The 25,537-nt window shown below is 38.6% G+C and overlaps 1 protein-coding gene across 4 annotated transcripts in view; it reads right to left on the bottom strand.

Moving 5' to 3' along the window:
* RUNX2 (RUNX family transcription factor 2) overlaps positions 1 to 25,537 on the bottom strand; it is a 234,194-nt gene that overhangs the window by 81,606 nt on the left and 127,051 nt on the right. The window lies entirely within an intron of this gene.

Genomic DNA, 25,537 nt, shown 5'->3' with positions numbered 1-25,537 from the left:
TAGGTTTGAATCTGGCCTCAACCACTTCCTAGCTGTGTGACCCTGGGCAAGTCACTTGACCCCCATTGCCTAGCCCTTACCACTCTTCTGCCTTGGAACCAATACACAGTATTGATTCCAAGATGGAAGGTAAGGGTTTAAAAAAAAAAGAATTGATTTTAATAGACACTGGAGATTAAAAGTTCTGTTTCATGAAAATAATGAAACTGGGAAATTAGCTAACTCTCTCTACTAATTGAGTCTACCCACTCTAGGAGACTCAGAAGAATGCTCTATGTGAACCTTGCTTTCACTCCTGACTCCACCTGAATCCAAGACTAGATACTTGGCCTCTTAAAGCTAATGTTTTCCCAGCCAACATAATGGAGTTAATAGGGCTAATTTTTCTTCCCAGGGCTATAAGAGAGAACCAGTTAGCTTGTTTTGATAACTAAAGGCACTAAGAAGCTAAGTCACAATAATAGCTCTAATTTAAATAGCGCATTAAGTACCTTCTCACCTGTGAGTCAGGTAATCTACCTATTATTATCTCTATTTTATAGAAGAGGAGAAGTGATTTGCCCAAGGTCACACGTTATTAGAGCCAGAACTCAAACACAAATCTTTCAAGACCAGCACTTGTGTTTTAGGTTATTCAGTGATCTTCTTTAAAATCAAGACAGTTGATTTCACCAAGTTGCTATTGATATTTGATAAGAGCATAGGACTAAAGACCTAGGGTAAAAATGATTTAGCCTAATTTTTTAAAGACCTCAAATCAGGTCTTTCAAACATTTATAAAACCAGGAGTCAAAACCTTAACCTTTTTCTTTCTCTTCCACCAATTTATATACAAAGAGTTATGCCTACGGAATCTATTTCTCATCCCTCTATGCCTGTCCTTGATCCATTAAGGACTCTCTGTTTCAGTCTCTCTTGCTTTTACTGTCACCCTCCCCATTGCATACAAGATACAAGCATGCAAAAAAAAAAAAAAGGAATCTCTGATTTAAACCAATTAATTAATTAATTAAAATAAGAACAAAACCAAAAACATTTCATGTGACCTTCTATGACCCTACCAAACTATATTCTCATATCCCTCCTACTGTTGTAACTAATCTTCTAGAAAAAGCATCACTCAGTCATCAGCTTCCTGAAATCAGGCTTCTAACCCTATCATTAAAAGTAATAGTACTACTTTTTTCAAGGTCACTGATGACCTCTGTACCACCAAGTCCCAATAACCTGCTCTCAATCTCCAAATTGTATGTTCTTTTCTGTTAAACTATCAAACACTACCAGCCCTTCTGTGTCCCCTTGTCTCTCTTGCATGATCTTGCTCTCCAGTCAGTGCCTTCCTCTCTAGCTAACCAATACTCAGTTTCCTTTGCTATCTCACTGTCCTCCTTCTGAATACCAACAGTGATGTACCCCAAGTTTTTGGTCATGGCCATATTTTCTTCTCTTTTTACATTCATTTCCACATGGCTTCAATTTTCACTTCTAGACAGATGACTTTTAAAACTGTATTCCCTGCCAATCTCTGCACCTGAGCCTCATTCTTATCTCATCTATATCTGCCCACTGAACACCCCTTCCTAGGATTCAAATTTGAATTCCCACAATTCAAAAATATTTACCTTTAAAAATCCACATCAAAACTGAACAAAACCTTTTACCCAAAAAACCTTGCCCTCTTTTCAATTCCATCTTTTTCTATGAATAGTACTATCACCCTCTCCTCCCTAGTCACCCATATTAGAAAGCTTATAGCTGCCTCTGACTTCTTCCTCTTCCTCACTCCCACTCCAATCAGGTGCCAAGTCCTGTAGATCCTACCTCCACAATGTCTCTCCTGTCTATCCCCCTCCTTTTACTCCCAAGAATTCTAGTTTTGTCTAAATGCCAATGATGATCAAATCTGTAGATTCATGCCCAAATTACTCCCTGAGCTCACATCCCACACCTACAACTATCTAATTTCCTGTAGAAAATCTTCACAACCTTGCCCCATTGGGACTTTAAATTTAATATGTCCAAAACAGTTCTCCATAAATTCTTCCTCTCCCCTCACATGGCCACCATTCCAATTTGAACCCTCATCATCTTTTATCCTTACTATTGTAATATCTCCCTGAGTGATCACTTAGCCTCTGGTCTCTTCTCTTTGTTAATGCATTTCTGGTCTAGTAATTGCCAAAGGAGCACAGGATTGACCATATCACTTCCCTACCACTCAAACTTTCAGTGTATTCAATTGCCTATAGAATAAAATACGAAATCTTTAGTCTTACTTTTAAAGCTTTCAACAATCTGGCTTCTACCTTGCTCAATCTCATATTATATTAACTTCTCTTCATGCTTTTTTACTTCCTGCCCATCAGCTTCAAGCTCGTCCTATAGCACCTTGTCCTGCATCCTTCACCATCAGTGTCCTTACTTGCAAAGGCATACTGGGAAAACACTTCCTCCTTAGCTCTACTTATTGAAGGTCTTTTCTTTCTTCAAGGCCCAGCTTAAATATCACTTCCTCTGCATCAGTGGTTGATTCTTAAACTGTGGTCTAAGGTCTCCTGGGAGGCCCTGAGATCACTTCAGGAGGTCCTTTTAGGCCAAAACCATTTTCATAGTAATACCAGAATGCTCTAATTTCTAATACAGCAAATAACACTAGGGTGTTTAAGAGCAGAATATTTAATTTTTGGTAAAAATATTTACACTTCAGAAATTGGCAAATGCTACAAAATTAGGATTTGATTCATTGTTTTGATGTTTTGATAAGAGTGATGGAAAAAATGTTAATAATGCAGATCATGTTTAATTTGTGTCAGTTCTACGTTTCCTTCTGAGAGCCAATTGTTAAATATTTGCCAACATAGCCCTGGATGTAACCCACATCAACAAAAGTTCTTTGAGAGTCCTCAATAATTTTTAAGCATGAAACAAAGTCCTGAAACAAAAAAGTTTGAGAACCACCACTCTATACTTCAAAGCCTTCCCTGATTTGCCCAAATAAAATTCTCTTCCTCCTCAAATTTTCCTACAGCATTCTGCCTGCCTCCCCTTTACTTTCATCATATTCTGCCTTGTATCACATTTACTTGAGTGTTATGTTACTCTGGAAAGTCCCTGCAGCAGGAACTGTGCCATATTTTATCATTGTATCCCCAACATCTAAGCAGAGTACCTTATAAAGTATGAATGTTTATTTAGTTAGAGTGGAATAGACCCTCAGAATGGTCTATTCAAGTGGGCAGATGACTCATATGATCTCATTTTAGTGAATTTAAAACTGGGCCTAATCAAGTCCAAGTGACTCACTGAATCCCAGAGGGGTTAGTAGCTGAACCAGGTATACCTCCACTTGTTCATGAGTTTCAGAGACCCTCAAAGCCAAAACAACTGTTTTGCCTCTGTGAAGGACTCACTACAAACAATTCATTCTGATTTGGAAATTAATTAAAGGGAAGATTGGCAAATTAGCCAGAAGTGCCATTTATGCCTTCAGTCAAGCTCATTTTTTTCCTTGACCCTAATAAAATGTATTCTTCCTTCTGAATATGCTCCTGAAATGAAGGCCACCAGAAAGAGTGATAATCAGAGGCAAGTTACCACCAAATTTCCTTGCTCTACTCAACTTACGTCACCACAAATTTAATGGTACTTGAGGCTGTTTTAGTCTTCTTGCTCAGATTATCACCCCCAAGCCAACTGTGAGACTTTGTTCCCTTCCATCTCACAAATCTTCCCCAAACTGCATACAAGAAGAGAGATGGTCTCATATCCCATATCAGCTTTTCCAGAGCTATAATTGACTAAAGTGTAAAAATATATGTCAAGAACACTGAAGAATGTGAATGATCGACCCTGCAGACCATAATGGATGCTTTGAAACTGTTATGATCTATCATAGAAGCCCTTTTCCTTTTGTTGACTACCACTAGGCCTATGGCATGCCAATGGAATAGCAAGCAGACACAGGCCATCCCTAGGTTCTTTGCTCCAGGCACCATTGCCAGATGGCCTTGAAAAAAGCAAAAGGAGAAAGCCTCTCTTTTGCCTTTGTTGTTCAGGTAAAACTGACAGCCAGCTCTACCTACGAGCTATGATGATAAGGTTCACACCATTAATAACAGGAAGTCACGACAAAAACAACAGTGAGCAAAAAAGTTTTGCAGGACAGAACCCAAGCACACTCTTTGTAAGCCAGATGACTTCTTTTATCCAATTGCTAGATATCTAGAAACTTATAGCTCCACAAGATCAAATGTGCCACAAATTTAAATTTATTTATAAACCCAGAAAGGTTTATAAATTATATTGAAAACACCTATGAGAACTGAAGCAAAGTAGGCAAAGGTGATGACATTCAAAAATCAGCATATAGACCTCAACTCATTACATCCTTTAATTAGTCTTCTTCAAAGTCTTTATTCTCTCCTTTAAACCTTAACTTCCTCTTATTTATCCTATAAACATGTGCCAACTTTTGACCTTATGTTTGTGATATAATGAAAAGAGTGCTGAACTTGGAACCAGGAGAGAAATGAGTTCTCATCTACATAACTAACTATATGACGATAAGGGAGTTACTGAGCCTCTCTTCATTTCATTTTCTCAACTGTAAAATGAAGCTATCATATTACTTGATCTCTAAGGCACTTTTTGGATCTAAATCACATAAGCATCTCACTTTGCTTCTATTCTAGACTTTGGATCACCCCTTTTTTTTCATTTCTCCCAAGGAAAGGTGGTCATTCATTCCCCAAAAATCTATTAGATGCTCACTCTGCAGAGCACTACACTAAGCACTGGAGAAAGTGCAAAGTTTAGATTAGACACAATCTCTGCTCATATGGAACTTAGAGTCGATGTGATCAGAGTTCCATATGATTATGGTTAAGAAATCTTCATAGGGAAAAAATGTTCTCCACCTTCAGAGAAAGCTGTTGGAGAAGGAATGCAGATGAAAGTACATGATTTATCACTTATTTATTTGGGTATGTGTTTGGGGGCTTTGGTTTTATAAGATGGTTTTATAAGATCTTACAAAAATGGACACTATGGAAATAGGTTTTGCATGATAATACATGTATAACCCAAATTGAATTGCTTGTCAGCTCTGGGACAGGGAGGAAAGAAGAGAGGGAAATAATTTGGATCATAAAACTTTGGAAAACTTTTGTGGAAACATAAGTAAATGAAAGAAATAATAAAATAAAATTAATCCTTTAAAAAAAGAATTCTCCATATAAAATTTGGAGACAGAATAAAGATGGTGACCATTTCCCAAAGAATATACTTACAATGTAAAGATCAGTCTACTATTGACACAGATAAGGTGATACATGATAATGCTTGTACTTAACTTTCCCTCTGATTATTGTTCCTCACTTCCAGATAATGAGCCAATTTCAATGTTTCTTAATGATTGCCAGAAAACAAATAATAAATTTCTCTCCCTTGCTGTTGCTTCCTGTATATGTGCATATGATAATATAAAATGCATATATACATTTATACATGTATATATACATATATATGTATACATATATATGCATATGCACATTTAAATAGGTATCTATAGCTCTTGGGGCATATGATATGGATATACATGTGATTTTATGGGAGAGAAGCATTGCTTATTATTGACTTTTTATATTGTGATGAAAGAGAGAGAAAAAAAGAAGTAGCATCTTGCCCCTGCTGACATCTTTAGAAGTTTCTTTTTGATGGTAACATGGGGGGAGGGGGGAGGGAACCACAGATCTTTCTTTCCAGCTGGCTTTCCTCTGCCCTGTAGGCATCAGAATACCAGGAGGGCAGCAATCAGAGTAGCATTCTTTTGCAGATCACCAGCCTATGTAAGACACAGAATCACTTTTTCCTCAATTGCTTTCGAAAGTAAAATGTCTAGTGGGTTGGAGAAGGGGAAGGTTGCCAAAATTCAGAAAATTAGGAGGAGAGCCTGAATAAATAAAGTCTAGAAATGCCAAGGTGAATCACGGGGAAAGTGTGGTCCATCAGACAGAACAACCACAAAAATAAATAGAAGAAAGCAATTTGTAGCTCTTCCGACCCAACCCAGGGCTGGATTTGGAAATCTAATAATGATGAAGCTTTTAGAAAGGTAGAATGTAGTAGTTAAGAGATTCAAATGACCTCAGTGAATCAAGGAGCCCAGATTATTTTGGGGAAAATGAGAAAAATCTATTTTCTGAGTGTTTTTCCTCTTCCTCTGCTGTGTGTAACTTTGTACCCCACCCATTAGCCTCCTGACCAGTTGGGTCACCTGTTGCAAATGGTGATAAATAATGAAAGCCTGTTTCTCTCATCTTCTCCATGAACTTTTTTTTCCTCCTTGGTTCTTTAGAAAACTGTTGCATCCACAGAACACTGTGGGAGGCATTGAGGAAGGAGACTTCCACAGATCAGGGTCTGATTACTATCAGCTTGTTCTCCCATGCAAACCACAAAACTCTTAATACCTTGGCAAGTAGTGAAGCCATTTAGGTAGCAAAGAGCACTGGTCTTAGAGTCAGGAAGTCATGAATTCAAATTTTGCCTTAGATATTTAGAGCTATGTGACCCTTATGAAGTCATTTAACCCATTTGCCTCAATTTCCTACTCCAGAAAATGGGGAGAGTACCTACTTCACAGAGTCAAATGAGTCAAATGATATGTGAAACACTCTGAAAACTTTAAAATGCTATATAAGTGGCAACGGTCATTAGAAGTAGAGTCTTCGTGAGATACTATGGCCCCAAAATTTTATTGCATGGTAGCCAAATCTTTCCAAATGAGATGAGCCTCTCCAAACATAGCTATTCTGCATCTTGGACAAAAACTGCCATAGCTTTTGTTGTCCTGGAGCAACTAGACTCCTAGAACCCAGGGTCATTTCTGTAATAATGAAGCAAAACTTTAATGTGGGAGGGGAAAGTTACAAAGAATAGTCCAGTTCACATCACAGCTCCATGAGTTAGCTATCACAGACAGCCGCTGGAAGATGCTTCAATTGTTTTAGAAAGTTTTCCAGGAAAGATCTGACAAGCAAACAGGTAGACTTGTGCTTAAGCAAATTTTGGAAAGCATCTATGCTAGACCATTAAGCTATCATCTCTAGGAGATGTGAACCTGGTAAAGGATCCCTTTATTTCCATGGAGCTCATATCTCCAGAATTTGGAGGAACTGTGTAAGGAAAATACAAGGAAAAATCAAGTCAGGAAGTATCCCAGCCAGTCCTACTGTTCCATGCTCCTCTCTGTTTCTCTGTGTTCCTGCCAGCTCTGAAACGCACAAGGGTTTCTGTTTTCAGAAATAAATCCTTCACATTTCCTCTCTCCTTCCTTTTCTGAGAGGATAAATTCCTTTAGGGCAATTTTCTGGGCTGAATATCTCAAACTCCATGTCACCATGGCTTTGCATCACACAACAATTTGTAACATCCCTTGGACAGGGAAGTAATAAAGAAAATTCACCAGTTTATAAAACATCTCTCCAACAGCACTTCTATAAAAACATGGAAAACAGAGTCCAATCAAGTCAAACTTTTGAGCCTAGCACTTGCATGTCAAAGGAGCTGAAGGGTTTCTAACTATGGCACATCCTTCATTCATTCTAGACTCATCCAGTCTAATTCTGAGAAGTATTTTCTTGAGCATCTGTCAGATTTGTTCATGTTTTGGTCATTTTTTCCCAATTGAATTTAAGATACTAATGGCAGCCAATGTAAGGCAAATTACCCTCATCATTTATGTTTAAGGTCCCCTGTGGCTCAAAGTTACAGAGCCATAATGGGAAACAGAAATCATGCCTTTGATTTTAATAGCAGGAAGGTAGTCCTTTGTTACACTTCAGCACATACACACATAAAATCACTAGGATGGAAGGAAGCTTAAAAAGTCAACTAAGCCATCCCTCTGCCTTCAGAGAAAGAGAAACAAGCCTAAATTATTTCCCCACAGGCAGGCATCCTCCATTTGGGAAAAGCTTTCAGAGAAGGCTATTCCATAAATTCCCTCAGAAATCAGGGGCCAATATTTAGCAGTTCTCTTCTTCAAAAAATCATTCCTTAAATCTAACCTAAATCCTTCATGCTTTTTTTCCATTAAAGTCCATTTCTCTTTGTATGGCCTTAGTAGAAACAAAGAACAGCTGGTCACCATACACTGTATAATAATCTTTCGTAATCTTGAAGGCTGTTATTAAGTCATCCTCTAGTCTTCTCTTCTTGAGGCTAAATAATCCCAGTTCTTTCAACCATTCTTCATAGGTCCAATTTTCCAGCCCTTTAATCATCATCATTAATTTTCTAAATGCTCTCAAGTTTTCTATGTAGCAGAACCCAGGTCACTTTTGGAATGATTTCCTCTCCTACAAGAAGCCCTGAATTGTTTTTTCTTACTTTCATATTGCGTGTTATCTGGGAAGAATGACATTTAGCCATTAGCAGCCATTAAGAACTATATCAAATGTCTTTAGAAGATTAGCTAGCAGGGCCAGAAGGGGAAGAGCCACAGGCCAGGTAAATAAGAGGGAAGAAGTTTAGAAATAAGTAAAGGTTTGGGAAATGGGTATTTTACTGCTGGTAAAGGTAGAATCTGATGAAGTACCACTAGAAAAATATTGGGCTGCTGAGCGCAAATGAGCAACAATAAAAAGGAGAAGAAAGGAAAGAATGATGGCAAAGAGCTGAAAACATTACATTCTACAGCTTTGCCCAAAGCATCCCTCAATCACACTATTAGGACCAGCAATAGGCAAAATGGTCAACTAGGCAACATCTCTCTTTGGTATCCTCAGTCTCCCCTTTTTTAAGTCTTTCTCCTCCCTCTTATCTCCTGTTACTTTTTCATGGGCATTTACAACTTAAGTCTCACTTCAAAAAGAAGTTTTCCCCTGCTAAATATTCAAGTATGAGGAGGTAAGAGAGGCAGACAATTCATTTTCTAACGCTTAAAGAGCTGGTGCTGGAGCCAGGAAGGTCTGAGATTAAGTAGAACCTCCAACACATACTGATTGTGTAACCCATAACTGCTGCAACAAAAATGTGAAATGTGGCTGGAACCAGATTTAAATTTAATTGGATGATATTTAACAAAATAAATTAAAATACAATAACATATATGATGTCAATTTGTGGTTTTCTAAGTCAATGTGTGACCTACAGGGATCTATTTCTATCTCAATTTGACACCACTGTAGTTTTGCCAGCTCTCTAAAGATATAAATTTTAAGAAAGATAGTGACCTGAATTGCTAAGAGAATATTTTTCACTGAGAAAGTCTTATCTCAATGAAGTCACAGGCCCAGACCTCGATAATCTATCAGAGGATGCAGGAGAGTGCAGGGGAGGAGTGCTGCTGATTATTTAAAATCATATCAAAGAGGTAAGGCCAGGTCTAGGTAATATGGGCAGTTAGGTGGCACAGTGGAGAAAGTGCTAAGACAAGTCAGAAAGACCCCTCCTCCTGAGTTCAAGTTCAGCCTCAGACCATTTTTTAATTGTGTTTACCTAGGTAAGTCACTTAACCCTCTTTGCCTCAGTTTCCTCATCTGTAAAATGATCTGGAAGAGAAGTTGACAAACCACTCCAGGTGTTTTGCCAAGAAAACCCCAAATGAATTCACAAAGAGTCAAAAAGGGTTGAAAACTATTCAATATCAGGCAATGTTACTCCTACTTTAGAGCCCTGGTGGCAGCAGGATTGTCAAGCTCAGAGTCATTAATCTAATTATATTTCCCCTTCTTTTTCTTTTTTAAAAAACTCTTACCTTCTGTCTTAGAATAAATACTGTCTTTTGGTTCCAAGACAGAAGAGTGGTAAGGGCTAGGCAATGGGGGTTAAGTGACTTGCTCAGGGACACACAGATGGGAAGTATCTGAGGTCAAATTTGAACCCAGGACCATCCCATCACTAGGCCAGCCTCTCAATCCACCGAGCCACCTAGTTAACCCCTTCCCCTTCTTTCAATGAATCATTATCACTTTATTTTCTGGGGTTTTTTTCTTGAAGCAATGTTCTATTAAATAAGTAAAGTCACAGCTTAGGAAAAGTCTCCAAGAAGTGCAATGGTCCTCTGCTGACAGCTTTAATTTGAGCAAGGTAAGCTGACTATTCTCCAAGAGGAAAGCCAGGATGCCTTAGAACTGACTATACGATTTAGCAATTGTACTGCATAAGCAGATTTGCCTCTGGGGCAAAAACTATCTCATAACATCATCTAAGAATGAAAGGGGGGAGGGAAAGGCTGGCTACATGTCAATTGTCGCTCTAACCTTGGTAAGAAAGGCCATTAGGGAGATGTGACAAGGCCAAGTTGAGGAGAATGAACTATGGCCTAAACTCTTCTCCACAATCATTTTGCTGACTTACATCATGGCACAGAGCAAATTACTTCTTCAAGATTTTATTAATTTTTTCCCTTGTCGTTGCCTCAATTTCCCCACCTGTAAAATGTATAATGTCTCACTCACAGAGATGTTAGGAGAATTAGTGAGGTAATGTCTAAGTGCTTGGAGCTCCTTGGCAGAAAGGCGCTATATAATTACTATTTAGTATTTACACCACCCTTCATGTTTGCCAAGTGCCTTATGATCACTCCTCAGGAGCTTCTCCCCAGAGCCAACCTATGAAATCAGTCTATCACATAACTCCCTGTTTAAAGGATGAGGAAACTGAGGCAGATTGAGGTTAAATGCACATGCTTCAGGGTCATGACGAGAGCAACAAAAGTGAAATCAGTTGCTGCCAAATTCTGAGCATCCCTGAGCCAGAACATATGCCCTGCTGCAAATACAAACTATGTTTACCATCTCTGAATACTCAGCTGAGCCACCTAGAACATCTTCTTTTGATGGGTGGAGAGAAGGCTGGAATCAAACTCAACTAAAGAACTCAGGGACCACTAGAAAGCCAAATTCTAGGTTCAGGAGTCCCAAATTTTTCTGCAAAGTTAGTAATTATCCAGACTTCAGGCACCACAATTCTTTTCATTTGTATACACAGGAGATCACAGATTTAAAATTGGAAGGGACTTTAAAGGTCGTCTGGATACAACTTCCTTGTTTTATGGATAAACTGAGGTCAGAAAAAATTAAGTGACTTCCCTAAACTCTTCCTGCTTCAAAGTCTGGGTTTCTTCACCCCATAATATTCTAGAGGTCCCCATTTTCTACTCAGAGGACTATTCTTTCTCCTCTAAGCCATCCCTGAAATTGTGATAGACCTAGAATTAATTTCAGACAGAGTATACACCCTTTACCTCCTCACTTTCCCCATACACACATATCTTTGCTTTAATATTTTTACTCAGGGAATAACAAGGGGAAAACTCACAAAAAAAAGGTATTAGGTAACCTGAAGTAGAATCATCTAGAAGCAGTCACCTAGGGCAAAACATGGAAAAGGGAGGGCACCTTATGGGAATATTATTTTTTCTAAATACTAGAAAAATTTCACTCTCTTGGACATGTGAGTATTCCTTCTGTTACAAGATAAATTGTATACGTTTTCACAAAAGTTTTGAAGTCTCTGGATAACTGAGACACACAGAGAACATGATGACAAACTCCTGTCTAAACCTTACAAATGCCTTCTCCCTCTTTTGTTAATAATAATAATAGATTACATTTATATAGTGCTTACTGAGTGCCAAGCATGGTGCTGAGGATTTACAATTATTAATCTCATTTGATTCTCACAACCCTAGAAGACAAGTGCTGTTATTATCCCCATTTTAAAAAATGAGGAAATTGAGGTACACAGAAGTAAAAGTGACTTGCCCACAGTTACTCAACTAGTAACTATGGCAGAATTGAACTCAGGCCTTCCTGATTCTCAGCCAGGCATTTTATCCATGTCACATATCTATCTATTCTTCTGCTGAGAAAAGGTATATAAAGGAGGAAGGAGAAAATCATAGTGCAGTGGGAATCTTGAACTTGGAATCACTAGACTTGAGTTCTTATCTTCAACTTGGCTACTTTCTACCTCTGTGATGGCAGAGGTGGAGATGGATAGATAAGTGTCATGGGAACAATGAGAATGAACTTGGACAGACTTCAGGAAAAAGTGGGGGAATGAAGGGCCAGGTGTACCATAATCCAGAGAAGAATGAAGAGTCACACATGACAACAAACTCTCTAAACCTTAATTCCTTCACCTATGAAATGGGAGAGCTGCAGTGGGTGGAGGAAGTATTGGATTAGTTCATCTCTGTTGTCCCTTCTGGTCCTAGATCTATGATCCTAATAACCTACCATCAAGGAGTTAGTCTCAGCTTCTCCTTGACTGTGTGCACATAAATTCCTTAGCTGGGGGTGGGGTGGGGTAGGGTGTATTCTTTTATTTTTAAAGAGCTACCTGCCCACCTCCAAAAACTCCTCTACCTCCCTGCAACCCCAGGGTTGCATCCCAGGCAACTCAACTGCTGAGTCCCCAGAACATGGAGGGAATCCCTCAACCCCAAAAAGTACAAGGGGTGGATTGGCACCCAGAGAACTGCCCAATCTTTCCTCTTAAGATATGGTATAAGGGAAAGAGCACTGGGCTCTTTCAGTGTTCAAGAGAACACTGGGCTGAAATCCTACTTCTGACACTTCCTGGCTTTGGAACCAGGGATGTCTCTCTGGGATTGTTTCCACACCTAGAAAATGGGGATAATAAAAACCATAGGATCTACCTCATAGGGTTGTTGTGGGGATGGCATGAGCTAACAACATAAAGACTTTGCTGGCTTCAAGGCGCTATATAGAAGGCAGCAGTTATTGTAATATAATCCTCAATTCATGCACTTTAGCCATATCCTTCTATTGCAGTGCTTTTTATCCAACAGAGATCTTTTCTGTTCTCAAGGCCTGACCCCCAGAAATCATTTTAAAAAGCATCAAACTGTCACAATCCCTGAAATGCCATTCCGGTTGGAGAGAGAGAGAGAGAGAGAGAGAGAGAGAGAGAGAGAGAATGAGAGACAGAGAGACAGAGACAAAGAGCAGTAGAAGATTTCTCTCTCCATGTTCCCAACCCCCTCAGGCACACCAATAATCACACACTATAATAACCTGTCCTAATCCCAGTCTGGGAGACCTATGTAGAAAACAGAAGAGTGCTGAAAACTGTCAACAATATTCCTGGTCCCAGATTAAGCTGCCAGGGAGGAGACCTCTGGGAAACAAGGGTAATAAACTTGTTTTGGCTGGCCCTCCAGTGGGTGAAAGGGCATGAGGCCTGGGGCATCAACGACTGAGTAGTCTAGCCCATACAATAGACTGCACCTCAGGGTCAGTCTGTGGCAGGGTTTTTTACCCTACTGGCACTGAACGTTATAAAAAATATTTTAATCATTATTGTTTCCTTGGTAATTCTATGTCTTTTATTTTATGTATTTAGGGCTCTTCTTCTGAGAAGGGTCTATAAGTTTCATCAGACTGAAAAAGGAAAGGTCCATGATACCAATAAATAAATAAACAAACAAACAAATGAATAAATGAATGAATGAATGAATGAATGAATGAATGAATGAATGAATGAATGAAAAAGGTTAAGAACCCTTGGCTGGTGTTCCATCAACAAGCATTAAATACCTGTTCTATGCCAGGCATTGTGCCATGCTGGAGATTCAAAGACAGTCCCCATTCTCAAGGAGCTCAGTCTCATGGAGGAGACAGCATGCCAATAATAAAGTGCAAACAAGGAATAGACAGGATAAATGGGATATAATCAACAAAGGAAAATCACTAACGACTGGGAAAGACTTCTGGTAAGTAGGTGGGCTTTTACCTGATACTCAGAGAAAACCAGGGAAGTCAGGAGATAGGGATGGCTTACGGCCAAAGTGTTAAGTATCCAGAAAGCTGGGTGGTTCAAGGATAGAGTATCAGACCTGGATTCAAACATGACCTCAGACACTTCCTAACATGGGTGAACCTGGGCAAGTCACTTAACTCCAATTGCTGAGCCCTTACCACTCTTCTCTGACTTGGAATTGATACTTAGCATTGATTCAAAGACAGAAAGTAAGGGCTTAATTTTTTTTAAGTGTTAAGTATTCAAAATTTGTTTTCAGTCCTCCAGCATGCCTCACTTTCTCTTCCACTTTTTCCCAGCACACTCTCCTCTACTGATCCCCTCCAGCTTGTCAGTGGTCCCTCATTGGCTCCTGACCAAGAACCCTTCATGGTGGTGTTCTTTGGTCTTGAATGGCACCCCCAGCTCTGTATCTTTCCCTTACCAAAAAAAGACCTTTCTGTCTTGTGTTCCAATCCTTAAGGGCTCTCTGCTAACTAATTTCCTAAATTAATTTGAGATGAAGCCCTAAACTAGGAGTGGCCAATTACAAGAATTTTAGACACCAATAGAAAAAGTGTTTTCTAGGAGGGGTTTTCAGTGCTTCTTACTAAATTATATAGATGCCCACCTACTCCCTATATACATTTGGTCAGTTGTAATACATTTTATAGCATGGGTTCTTAATTAATTTTTTTGTTTAATGAAGCTGATGAATTCCTCCTCAGAATGATGTTTTAAATGCTTAAAATAAAATAAAGATTATAAAGGGAATAATTAAATTACAATACAATTATCAATTTTTTTCTTAAGATCATGGATGCCAGGCTAAAAACCCCTATAATCTATAGGAGAGCCACCAGAGAAACATATAACGGTATGGCAGGTGAAATTGCAATATGCTCTAAACAGAAGGAGAAAAAAAATTCTCTCATTGAAAGAAACTAAAAGTCTTAACATACAATAGCTTTTCAAAGTTAAAATGCATTTTTAAAAAATCTTTTTGGGGGCAGCTGGGTGGCTCAGTGGATTGAGAGCCAGGCCTAGAGATGAGAGGTCCTGGGTTCATATCTGGCCTCAGATACTTCCTAGCTGGGTGACCCTGGGCAAGTCACTTAACCCCCATTGCTTAGCCCTTACTACTCTTCTAACTTGGAACAAATACACAGTATTGATTCCAAGACAGAAGGTAAGGGTTTTAAAAAAATCTTTCCCTATCCTCAGGGGCTCCATCCTGACCAAAACTGTAAAGTCCACAAAGTTTGTCTCCAGTTCCTCACTAGTCTTTCCTTTTCCTTCCTCCTCATATTCAGATGCTCATTACATTTTTGCCATTTCCCTCCATTTTCCAAAATCTCTATAAAAATATGCTGAATTCAACTCAGTGAGCAGGGCAGAAGCAGAGACCACTCACTCAATGTATTTGTGAGCCCTAGGCCAGTTCTGAAAAATGAGTTCCTGAGCAACATGGAAACACATATTTCATGAAAGCATCAAGAATATATGTATTTAGGGGCATCTAGGTGGCTCAATAGATTGAGAGTCAGACCTAGAGATGGGATAACCTGGGTTCTAATCTAGCTTTAAGCACTTCCAGGCTGTGCAAACCTAGAGAAGTCACTTTACTTTCTTTGCTTAACCTTTATAACTTGTCTGCATTGGAATGGATACTTAATATTGATTCTAAGACAGAAGGTAAGTGTTATTCAAATATATGGATTTAGAAAAAAACAGTATTATAACAATGTGTGTCCCCTTCACATCCCATCCCAACTTCCACATGTAGTGCTTCTAGGCAAATGTCTATCTTTTCTGACCCTGGTTCCAGATCTAGATAAATGTTCTATTCTAAGAGTTAGAAGTCTCCTAGCTGGAAATCTAAAGGGGGAGCCTGGAGCACTAGTGTCAGTATTTTGGGGGAGGAGGATGGGAAATGGAAGCAGAAATACTTGACTGTTATACCAGGTTATAAACAACTCAGACAACATTCCTTAGGCTCTAGTATCTCAGCACCTACAATTTGTGCAGGGTGCCCTCTGGGCCAGAAGACACTGTGGTCAGATGGTGAATCTCTAATACATTTGCACTTGAAGAGAATTTTTAGCTGCAAAATGAAAGACTTTCCTCTTGTAAAAGGAGCTTGCCAATAGGAGCCACAGTAGGAGAGGCATATATTGAGGAGACCTTCCTTGTTCCTGCCTCCAAAAAAAAACAACCACCACCTAAGTAACCACTTTCTCTGCCCATCTCAAAGGCCTTCAATGATGCCCAGGATCCTAGAATGATTGTTTTGGACAGTAGGAAGAGCATCAGAGGGATTTGGGAGACATCAGTTCTAGTCTCACCTCTGCCACTAACTTCTAGGACATTGATAACCCTTTTTTAAATTTTATTTACTTGATCAATTAAGAAAAAATTTCCCTGGTTACATGATTCATGTTCTTTCCCTCCCCTCCTCCCACTGCCCTCCTGTAGCCAAAGCATAATTCTATTGGGTTTTACATGTGTCACTGATCAAGACCTATTTCCATATTATTGATATTCACACTAGGGTGATCCTTTAGAGTCTACATCCCCAGTCATGTCCCCATCAAACCATATGATCAATCATATGTTTTTCTTCTGTGTTTTACTCCCACAGTTCTTCCTCTGAATGTAGATAGCATTCTTTCTCATAAGTCCCTCAGAAATGTCTTGGATCATTGCATTACTGCTAGTAGAGAAGTGATGGTAAATCTTTTAGACACTAAGTGCTCAGACTGCAACCTGCTTGCCACATGTAAGTCTCCCCCTTACCCCAGACAGGGAAAGGAGGAAGCCCTCCCATTGGGCTTCTTGGGCAGAGGAGCAGGTCATGTGAGAAATGTCCTCCATGAATACATGGTGAGGGGGAAGGGAACAGTCCCCTCTGGCATGCTCCAGTACATGTGCCATTGGTTCACCAACATGGTTCTAGAGTAATGTTGGATCAGTCTCTCAACTACTCTGCAAAATGACATTAAACCAGATAATCTCTAAACTCCATTTCAGTTCTAATATTCTATAAGTTATCTGAATGATTTGGGGCATCTTCTCTCAGTCTCTGAAACCAACTTGACAATTCTAAATGACATATTTCTCCATGCAAAAGCCTCACCAAATAAAAAATATTAAGGTTGTTAAATGTGCAATAATACATGTATATATTCATGCTTCAGCTTATAGTAAATGAAAGTGCTCTAAAATGGGCATTATCCATATTGATTTCTAAAATATATGCTTCTCAAGCAATAGAGAAATCTCAGAAAATTGAAATCATATATTTATGGTTTCTTCTGATGTCTGACTTTGTATATGGAAATGTTCATTTTCTGGTGTTTCTTAAGTTAAAAATTTTTAAAGTAGAATATATATTTCATTTTAGGCTTTATTCAAGAAGCAGTTACATGTTTCAAAGAATTTGGAGTTGGATGACCTGGACTCAAATCTCTGCTACTTAATCCCAATGTGACCTTGGATAAGTCACTGCTTCCCTCTGAGATTCCATTTCCTCAGCTGTAAAATATGGGGTTGTTCTAAATGATATCTAAAGTTTTCTTCATTTCTAAACTAATTATTTTAACAAGTGTCATAGTATGAAAAAAATCACCGATTTAAGTCCCCTAAGTAACAGCTTTTGGTCCACTCCAAAAATCTGACAGAAAGAATCTCTTTTTTGGGGGAGGGGGGGAGGACTTTAAAGAGAAATTCATCTCATAAATTTTTACATGGTTTTAAGAATGAAAAATTTCTAACATGTTCCCAACTATTACCCCATCTAGAAACTCACATACATGTGCTTTCTTTCAGAATACTTATCACTTGGAAAACTGTTCTGCTATATTTAGTGTAAAGCAAACATATCTACTAGAACATATGTACATGGAAAATGTTCTGCAAATGACGTCTATCTCCTCATGAACATGAGCTTATCCTGGTGGGAAGAAAGTGTATTCATATCACTAGATACCAGGGACAGAGAAGGGTATGTCTTGATGGCTTCTGAGGACAGACCAAGGAAGCCTCCAAAGAAAGGCCAGAGCATAAAGCATGTTTTAATTGCTGTGATAATTTGCTAGGGAAGGATGTGAAGGGTATAGCTTTCCTTGCTGTAGCATGCCATGTGTTACTGAATTAAATTACTGCCATGCAGACTTCTAGTGGAGGAATGTGTAAACAGGCTATATATCCTTGCATCAGTTCCCCAGAATGTTGCACAACGCAAAATGCCTCTCGATGTGTCATTTCCTTCTTGGCCATCTTCCCAGCTCCTGACAGTCAGTCAACAAAAAAAAAAAAAAACTGAAAGAGATTTAAAGCTGTTCTACTCATGAGCACATTCCACCAACACCAGACATAACCTCCACCACCACCTCTGGCCTCCTCCTCCTTCCATTCTCCTTCTGAAGAGGAGGGGTAGAATAGAATGAGTGTGGGAGGGGAGGGGGGCAGGGAGTGTCCTAAAAACTATTACTGTACTAAGTCTAAAAGACATAATCTCCCCCTTTAAAAAAAAAACCTTCAAATGTTATTACATGTTTTATAAGTTGGTTGGTCGAATGGTTAACGTCCATTCAGGCAAACTCTTATTCATCTCTATTGCTTGCAGGTGACACATAGAGTCCAGCATTTGTCCAAACACAAGGTGCACTTATTCACCTCAGAGGAAGTGATGGTAAAGGAAGTCAGGGAAAAGTCTGGAAGTCAAGGAAATCAAGGCCCTTTCTGGTAATATCTTTCATTCAAAACTTTAAAGTTTGCATCCTCAGAGGTATAGTCCGAGGTCTTTAATAAGATTTCCAACTTGAAAACAACAAAGCTAGTCTAGATACTGGACCTGCTTTAGATATACCATTTGCCCTTGAGAGCTTTTTCCCTTAATTCCTCCATTCAATACATTTTTGCTAATTCTCTGCCTAGCTTCACATGTTGACAGCCTTTAAATAAGTATCCATTGGTGATGAACAGCCCAAAGCCATGGAGCCAGACCCTCACTGAAAGTCTAAAAATATTCAACTCCTGCATCCCATAGGACTCCTGAAGGGTCAGCTCACCACAAAGAAGAGAGGAAAAATTATGGCTAAGCTTTTGCAGATAGCATCTGAAATAAGGAGTAGAAATTACTTAATCCTTAATTGCCTTTATTCCCTACCCATCATAAAGATAGTTACAAAAATGAAATTGAAATGACATAAATGTAAATTTCTACTCTTAGGTCCAAAAAATCAACTAAAATATAGAACATATATGTGTAGATAGATAAATATATATGCACATGTATGCATGTATATATGTTACATACATATGGTATGTGTACATACATATACTTATATTTATATACATATTTATACTTATATTTATTATATATTATTATATATTATATTTATACTTATATATATATTTATAAAAAGATAAAAAATAGTTAATGTTAAAAATACCTCAGATTACAAACTATATATGAATTAACAGTTGTGAGATAGTAGCCAAAAAAAATTAATGAGATCTTAAGCCTATTAATGGATTCATTAAGTCTAAAACAAGAAAGAAGAGAGCCCTTTGTTTTGAAATGTGGTTGCCATATTTTAAGAATATTGATCAGCTGGGTGTTGTCTAGAGGAAAGTGCTTAGGATGGCGAGGAAATCATTCCACTGAAAGAAAATTTGAAGGAATTGAGAATGTTTAGACTGGAAAAAAAAACAAACAACAAAACCTGGGGAAGATATGAGAGCCATCTTCAAGTAATGTTTGAAGAGGAGTCTGCTTGGCCCCAAATGGGAGAACTAGAAAGTAGAAGTTGCAAAACACTCTTAGTGCCACATAAGGAAAAGTGTCTAAAAGTTGGAGCTGTCTTAAAATGGAATGGGTTACCGATGAGATAACAAGTTTCCTATGAAGGCTGGACAACCACTTGTTTAAGATACTGTAGAGAGAAATTCCATCTTTGACAAGGACTTTCCAGTTCTCCATAATCTTAGCATCTTCCTCTGAGATTAACTCCAATTTACTCTGCATATATCTTGTTTGTACATAATTGTTTGCATATTATCTCTCTAGTTAGACAGTAAACTTCTCAAGAACAGGATTTTTTTTGCCTATCTTTGTGCCCACAGTGCTTAGCACAGTGCCTGGCACACTGTAGGTGCTTAATAACTTGTTGTCACGATTTCTAATACAGAGATTAAATGAAGGGAGGTACATTGCAGAAAAATGAGATAATGCCTAGCTCAAACTACTTTGTCTCAGAGCTCAATACTTAAAAGAGTAAACTTTACTTCTCTTACTAAAAATTCCTCCAGAATAGGGAGTAGAGAAAATTTCTCTGAGGAGTTAAGTAAATAATCAAAGACCAAGGGAGCTGAGCATGCAAGGGAATGAAAAAAATAACACACAGCGTCAGCTGAAATACTCAAGCTTCTTCCCCTAGCAGTGCAAGCCAGTGGACTAAAGCAGTCCTAACTATAAAAACAATACCAAATACTTACCCTCCCAGGTGGCCTCCCACTCCCCTAAACTCTAGACCCATTTGAAAGTAGGGAAGATGGCCAAGCAGAAGCAATGTGGCAGCCTAAGCCTAGGACCACTGGATGAAGGAACAGAAAGAAGGCAAGGAAAATAAGTATTTGAAGGGTTTCATTTCTTTCATGCAGATAGGACCTGAGGAGCAGAATAAAACTAATGAGGACATAGAGAGAAGAAGGTATAAAGAATAGCAGTTTTTCTTCTCTATTGGCAAGAAGTATAATTTGACTCCCCAAGGTACATATGAGAACTCTCAGATTCTCACTTGCCTACGCCAGGGATTATGCCTATAAATATGTAAGAAAATAGGCATTTTGGAAGCCAGAAGGTATAAAAAGAATAAAATCTCTAGTCTGGTCCACTCACAAACTCACTAGACTATGTAACTAGATTAATTGATTAATATTTTTGTGGTCTAATAACCACCTCTGTAGGTAAAAAAATTTTTAAGATTCATAATATTCAGTATACATTGCTCCCAAGAAAATCAATCAAGTTTAGTTCTTCAGATATAAAGTGGCTTAAATATGGCAAGAAGTGGCCATAATTTTTTGTTGAATAAATGAACAAATGGGTTCCACTTTGATTATGATAAAATAACCTAAGCAGAAAGCATCTGATCTGCTCTAAAGATATTCAAATCAAAACAAAGCCACTGTGACTGAAAGGAAGATCTCTAAATTCAAGATGTGGAGGGAGAGGAGGAAGGAGCTATGGCTTATTTCTTTGCACAAAGCAAAAAAAGGTTTGTTAAGATGAAATCCAAAATAAAAGGAGAAAAATGAAATTAAAGAAATTGATAGGAAAGGGGAGCCTTTAAAAATATCCCCTGTATTAACAAAAGAGGTAACATTCTCCTGTGGTTCCCTATTACTTCTTGCCTGGAAGATCAAATATAATGTCTCCTTTTTTGACAGTTAAAGCTATTCATACTTTAGCCCCTTCCCATATTCTCAGTTTTCTTACTTTTCATTCCCTTCCACCCACTCGACAACTTGACTAACCTGGCCTCCTTAGAGTTTCTAAAATAGGACCCTCCAATTTATGAGAAAGAGCACTATCCACATTCAGAGGAAGAACTATGGGAGTAGAAACACAGAAGAAAAACAACTTCTTGATCATATGGTTCAATGGGGATATGATTGGGGATGTAGACTCTGAATGATCACCCTAGTGCAAATATTAATAATATGGAAATAGGTCTTGATCAATGACACATGTAAAACCCAGTGGAATTGTGCGTTGGCTGTGGGGAAGGGGGAGGAGGAAAAGAACATGAATCATGGAACCATGGAAAAATATTCTAAATTAATTAATTAAATAAAAATTTTCAATTCAAATAGGAGCCTCCATCTTCCATCTCTGTGCCTTTATATTGACTATCTCTCACATGTGGAATGACCTCCACCCCATTCCCACCTCACTTCTGTCTCCTGGCTTCCCTGAAGACTCATGACAAATCCTACTTTCTGTAGGATGTGTTTCCTAATACCCCAACTGTTAGCATCTATCCCAATCAGATTATCTTTCACTACTTCACACATATCTTGCTTATTTTATTTATTTACACATCATCTCCTCCATTTGTTTTATATTCCCTGAGGGTGAGGACTGTGTTTTAGCATTTCTTTACATCCCTAGCAATTATCCCAGTGCCTGGCACATAACAGATGCATAACAAATGCTTGTTGAAATGACTGTCTAATGAATGAAGTCAGGAAGACTTGGGTTCAAAACCTGTCCCTGATATGAAATAATTTTTCAATCCCAAAAAAGCTACTTTATCTCTATATGACTCAGGCAAGTAAGTCCCTAGTACTTAGCTTATGTCATAAAGAGATTTTTAATATGAAAGTGGGAAGACATTCCCAAGTAGGGAGTTCTCCCATGCTGACAAAATCCTTTATGAAAGATCTTCAGTGGCAAAATTTGCATCTTACTACCAATACTGCTACCCTTTTTTGCCTGTCTTTCTCTTATGCCCAGATCACCACAATAATACATTAAAGATTCTGTTACCAAACTTCTCCTTCCTTATGGGCATCCTTTAAATTAAGCAGAGAGCTTTAACCAGATGCTTAAATCAATAGCAGAATGTTAATAGAAACTGATGTCTGACCAAGTAATGAGTTTTTGTGATATTACTACTGCCACCGCTGAAGATGACTCCTGCAGGAAAGTACAGGCTGTTGGGTCTCTTGAGTTAACTCGCCAACATAAGGTCAAAAAGTCTTTACTGAAAATAAGACTTACAAATTTGGGATCTTCGGCATGATGTCATGTCTTAAAATGATAAGCTGGCAAAGAAAGTAAATGACATTCTGTAAAGATGTGCACCGTTTTCATGTTTACGCTACTTAAGATGAAGGTCCTAATAAGTCATCGGCTGTGTTCCTTTAAAGGGAAGTTTTATAACTGAGATGAATCACAACTGCAAAAGATCAAAGTCAAAAAACATCAATGATGCCATGGGGTACTTTTTAATCTTGTAATGAGTGATGATCATGTGCTCTTATGAAGTTAGTCCAACTGCCAACGCCAGATGTGTATATTAAGAAAAGGAGTTGTTTGTGAAGTGACAACACCGGTTCAGCTGCCAGAGACAGAAAACATAGAAGGATGAAGCCCTTCAGATTTCTAAGTAAAAAGATCTCAGCAGATGTGACAATAGGCCAGACCTCAGACTGGGGGCGCATTGTTTGGTTGAAGTATCCCCAACTATAAGGAATTTTGTCATTGTTTTGTTTTGTTTCATTGCAACAGAATCATAATTAGCATCTGTTCCACCTTGCTTTCCCTAGGCCACATGGATGAAGGCTTAAGGTATCATTTATATCACTGATTAGTCTCATTTACTAATGAGCAGAAATTGGAGCTGACATTTCACTAGGAGAAAGAAACCCTTGTGTAAAACGTAGCATGGATAGTTTATTTCATAGTTATTTGCCTCTTAAAAGCAACACCCCATCAACATAATTTGTGGATTTATTATTACTATGACGAAACCTCCAAAAGAACAAGACATTTCATCTCTCATATGTAAAACTGCTGATGACAGAGAAAATCTATAGCAACTAAAACCCAATATTCCAATGTTCCATTTGTACAAAAGCTGGATCAAAGTGTTAAGCAGACAAGAGCAAGCCTTCAACATAGTCAAGCCATTTCAAGTAAGTGTAACGTTCTATTAACACTAAATTAGAGAGCATAATCCTCAGCTGGTTCAAGCCATCACAGTGGACTAGTTTCCATGTCAAAAATTTCCACATAGAAAATAAAAATCATGCATTTTTAATGAAACTGAAACTCTCTTATTAGTGGGTTCATGCTCTGGTTTTCTCAGGGAACTTCTCATTAAAGGTTCTATGAGCAAAGTCTACAAAATTAGACAATCTAAATTCTGGGGCTCCAGTCCACTTCACTTAAACACTAGATGAACTCCTTCTAGAACAAAATACTGCTTTTCATTGTAGAAAAATGTAAATAGTTCTCCATCTGAAGACACCTGAAGTCCTAGAAATTAAAGAAAGATACCAAGGGGAAAGCAGAATGCCAAGCATGTTGGAGTCACCTGGAAATGTGTTCTGCATTTGCAGAGTCATTAACTTCCACTTCCAGATTCCCCTCCTGCAACTTACATCAAAATCAGGACATATAGTTAGTCACAGACACTTCTTAAATATCCACAAAATGTCATTCAACAATGTTAGAGTAGGAAGTTAGTCAACCAAAGAGCTTTGGTACCTCCTCCTATTCCTAGTTCCTTGCTAACCCTAACCACAAACTGATTCCAAAGTAACCACTTTGGGGGCAGCGAGGTAAGACAATTGATAGAGCCTCAGCCAGTCCCGGAGTTGGGAGGACTCCGCTCAAATTTGGTCTCAGACACTTCCTGGCTGTGTGACCCTGGGCAAGTCACAACCTTAACTGCCTAGCCCTTGCCACTCTTCTCTCTTGGAACCAACATTGACAGAAGGGAACAGTTTGGGGGATTTTTAAAGTAACTGCTTCAAATACCCAAATCTTCATTTCCCTACTACAATATTTTCCAGTTTGAAAGAATTGAGATTCCTAATAAACATCTACTAATTAATTCACACAATTTAAGACTGGATTTTAAAATTGGAGAGGGTCGTTTCTAGGTGATCTACTTTACCTCCTTCATTTCTATAAAGTAAAATAGTGCTACTTGTCCTCACTTCACAAAGAAGCTAAATTAATTTCCCCAAGTAACAGAATAATATTGAAAAGCAATCAGATAAAAATGACCCCTGTGTCATTTGTGTCAATGACCCTCCTAACCCATTTCCTCACTAGATCACAGTACTTGATCATCTTTTGTCATGTCTTTGGGAAAACTGAGTCAAATTGGAGACATAGGGGTGTGTGTGTGTGTGTGTGTGTGTGTGTGTGTGTGTGTGTGTGTGTGTGTGTATCTTCCTAGAACTCCTAATTATCAACACAAATGCACTCACTCACCCCTTATATTGTTTTACTAAAAACTAAGACAGGAATCTGAAATCAGCAAGAAACAAGAAGGTGTGTGTCATTTAAGGACAAACATTAAAGGAGCAAGTGCCTTAATCTATGTATATTATAAGTGAAGATCCTGACTCATCAGGTCTTCAGGGAGTGTATTAAATGGGCAAATAGGTGCTCTCCAACACAGGTGGTCATCTCTGATCAATACAAGTACTGCAAAGTCAGGGAAAACCCCAAGCCCATTCAGATAACAATCCTGATGCTAGCCTTCATTCATCTATATGAACTAACCTCCCTTACAAGTCTAACAACCTCCTCGGGCTCCTACAGATGTGTGGGCCATCCACCTCTGAATAGGAGGATCCCAAGCTGAAAAGGCAGAGCTAGCACTGACCCAACTTTGTGAACTTGGAAGAACGCCATGCACATGAAAGGAGGAGAAAACAAAAACCTCAAAGACTCAGTTTTGAAGCAGGAAACCTCCCCAGCCCAGGCAAGCAGACAGCCTTCATGAAGAGAGACAGCAGTCATAGGAGGAGAGGTATATGGTTGTCCTCACTTCTCAAGGAGATGCTACAAGGTCCCAGCAGAGACAAGACCTTCCTAGTCAATGTTTTCTGATTTGAGGGGAAGAGAAAAATGATCAATTTTTGCCATCTAGGCAGGTGTGCTGTTTTGTATCCAATTATTCTTCCAACTCTACCTCTAACACAAATTAAAATTCCTTAAGAGCAATGGCTCTAT

Source organism: Monodelphis domestica, chromosome 2 (genome assembly GCF_027887165.1).
Source record: "Monodelphis domestica isolate mMonDom1 chromosome 2, mMonDom1.pri, whole genome shotgun sequence".
NCBI lineage: Eukaryota > Metazoa > Chordata > Mammalia > Didelphimorphia > Didelphidae > Monodelphis > Monodelphis domestica.
The sequence above is the reverse complement of the archived record's forward strand: the minus strand, read 5'-3'. Positions and strand labels throughout refer to the sequence as shown.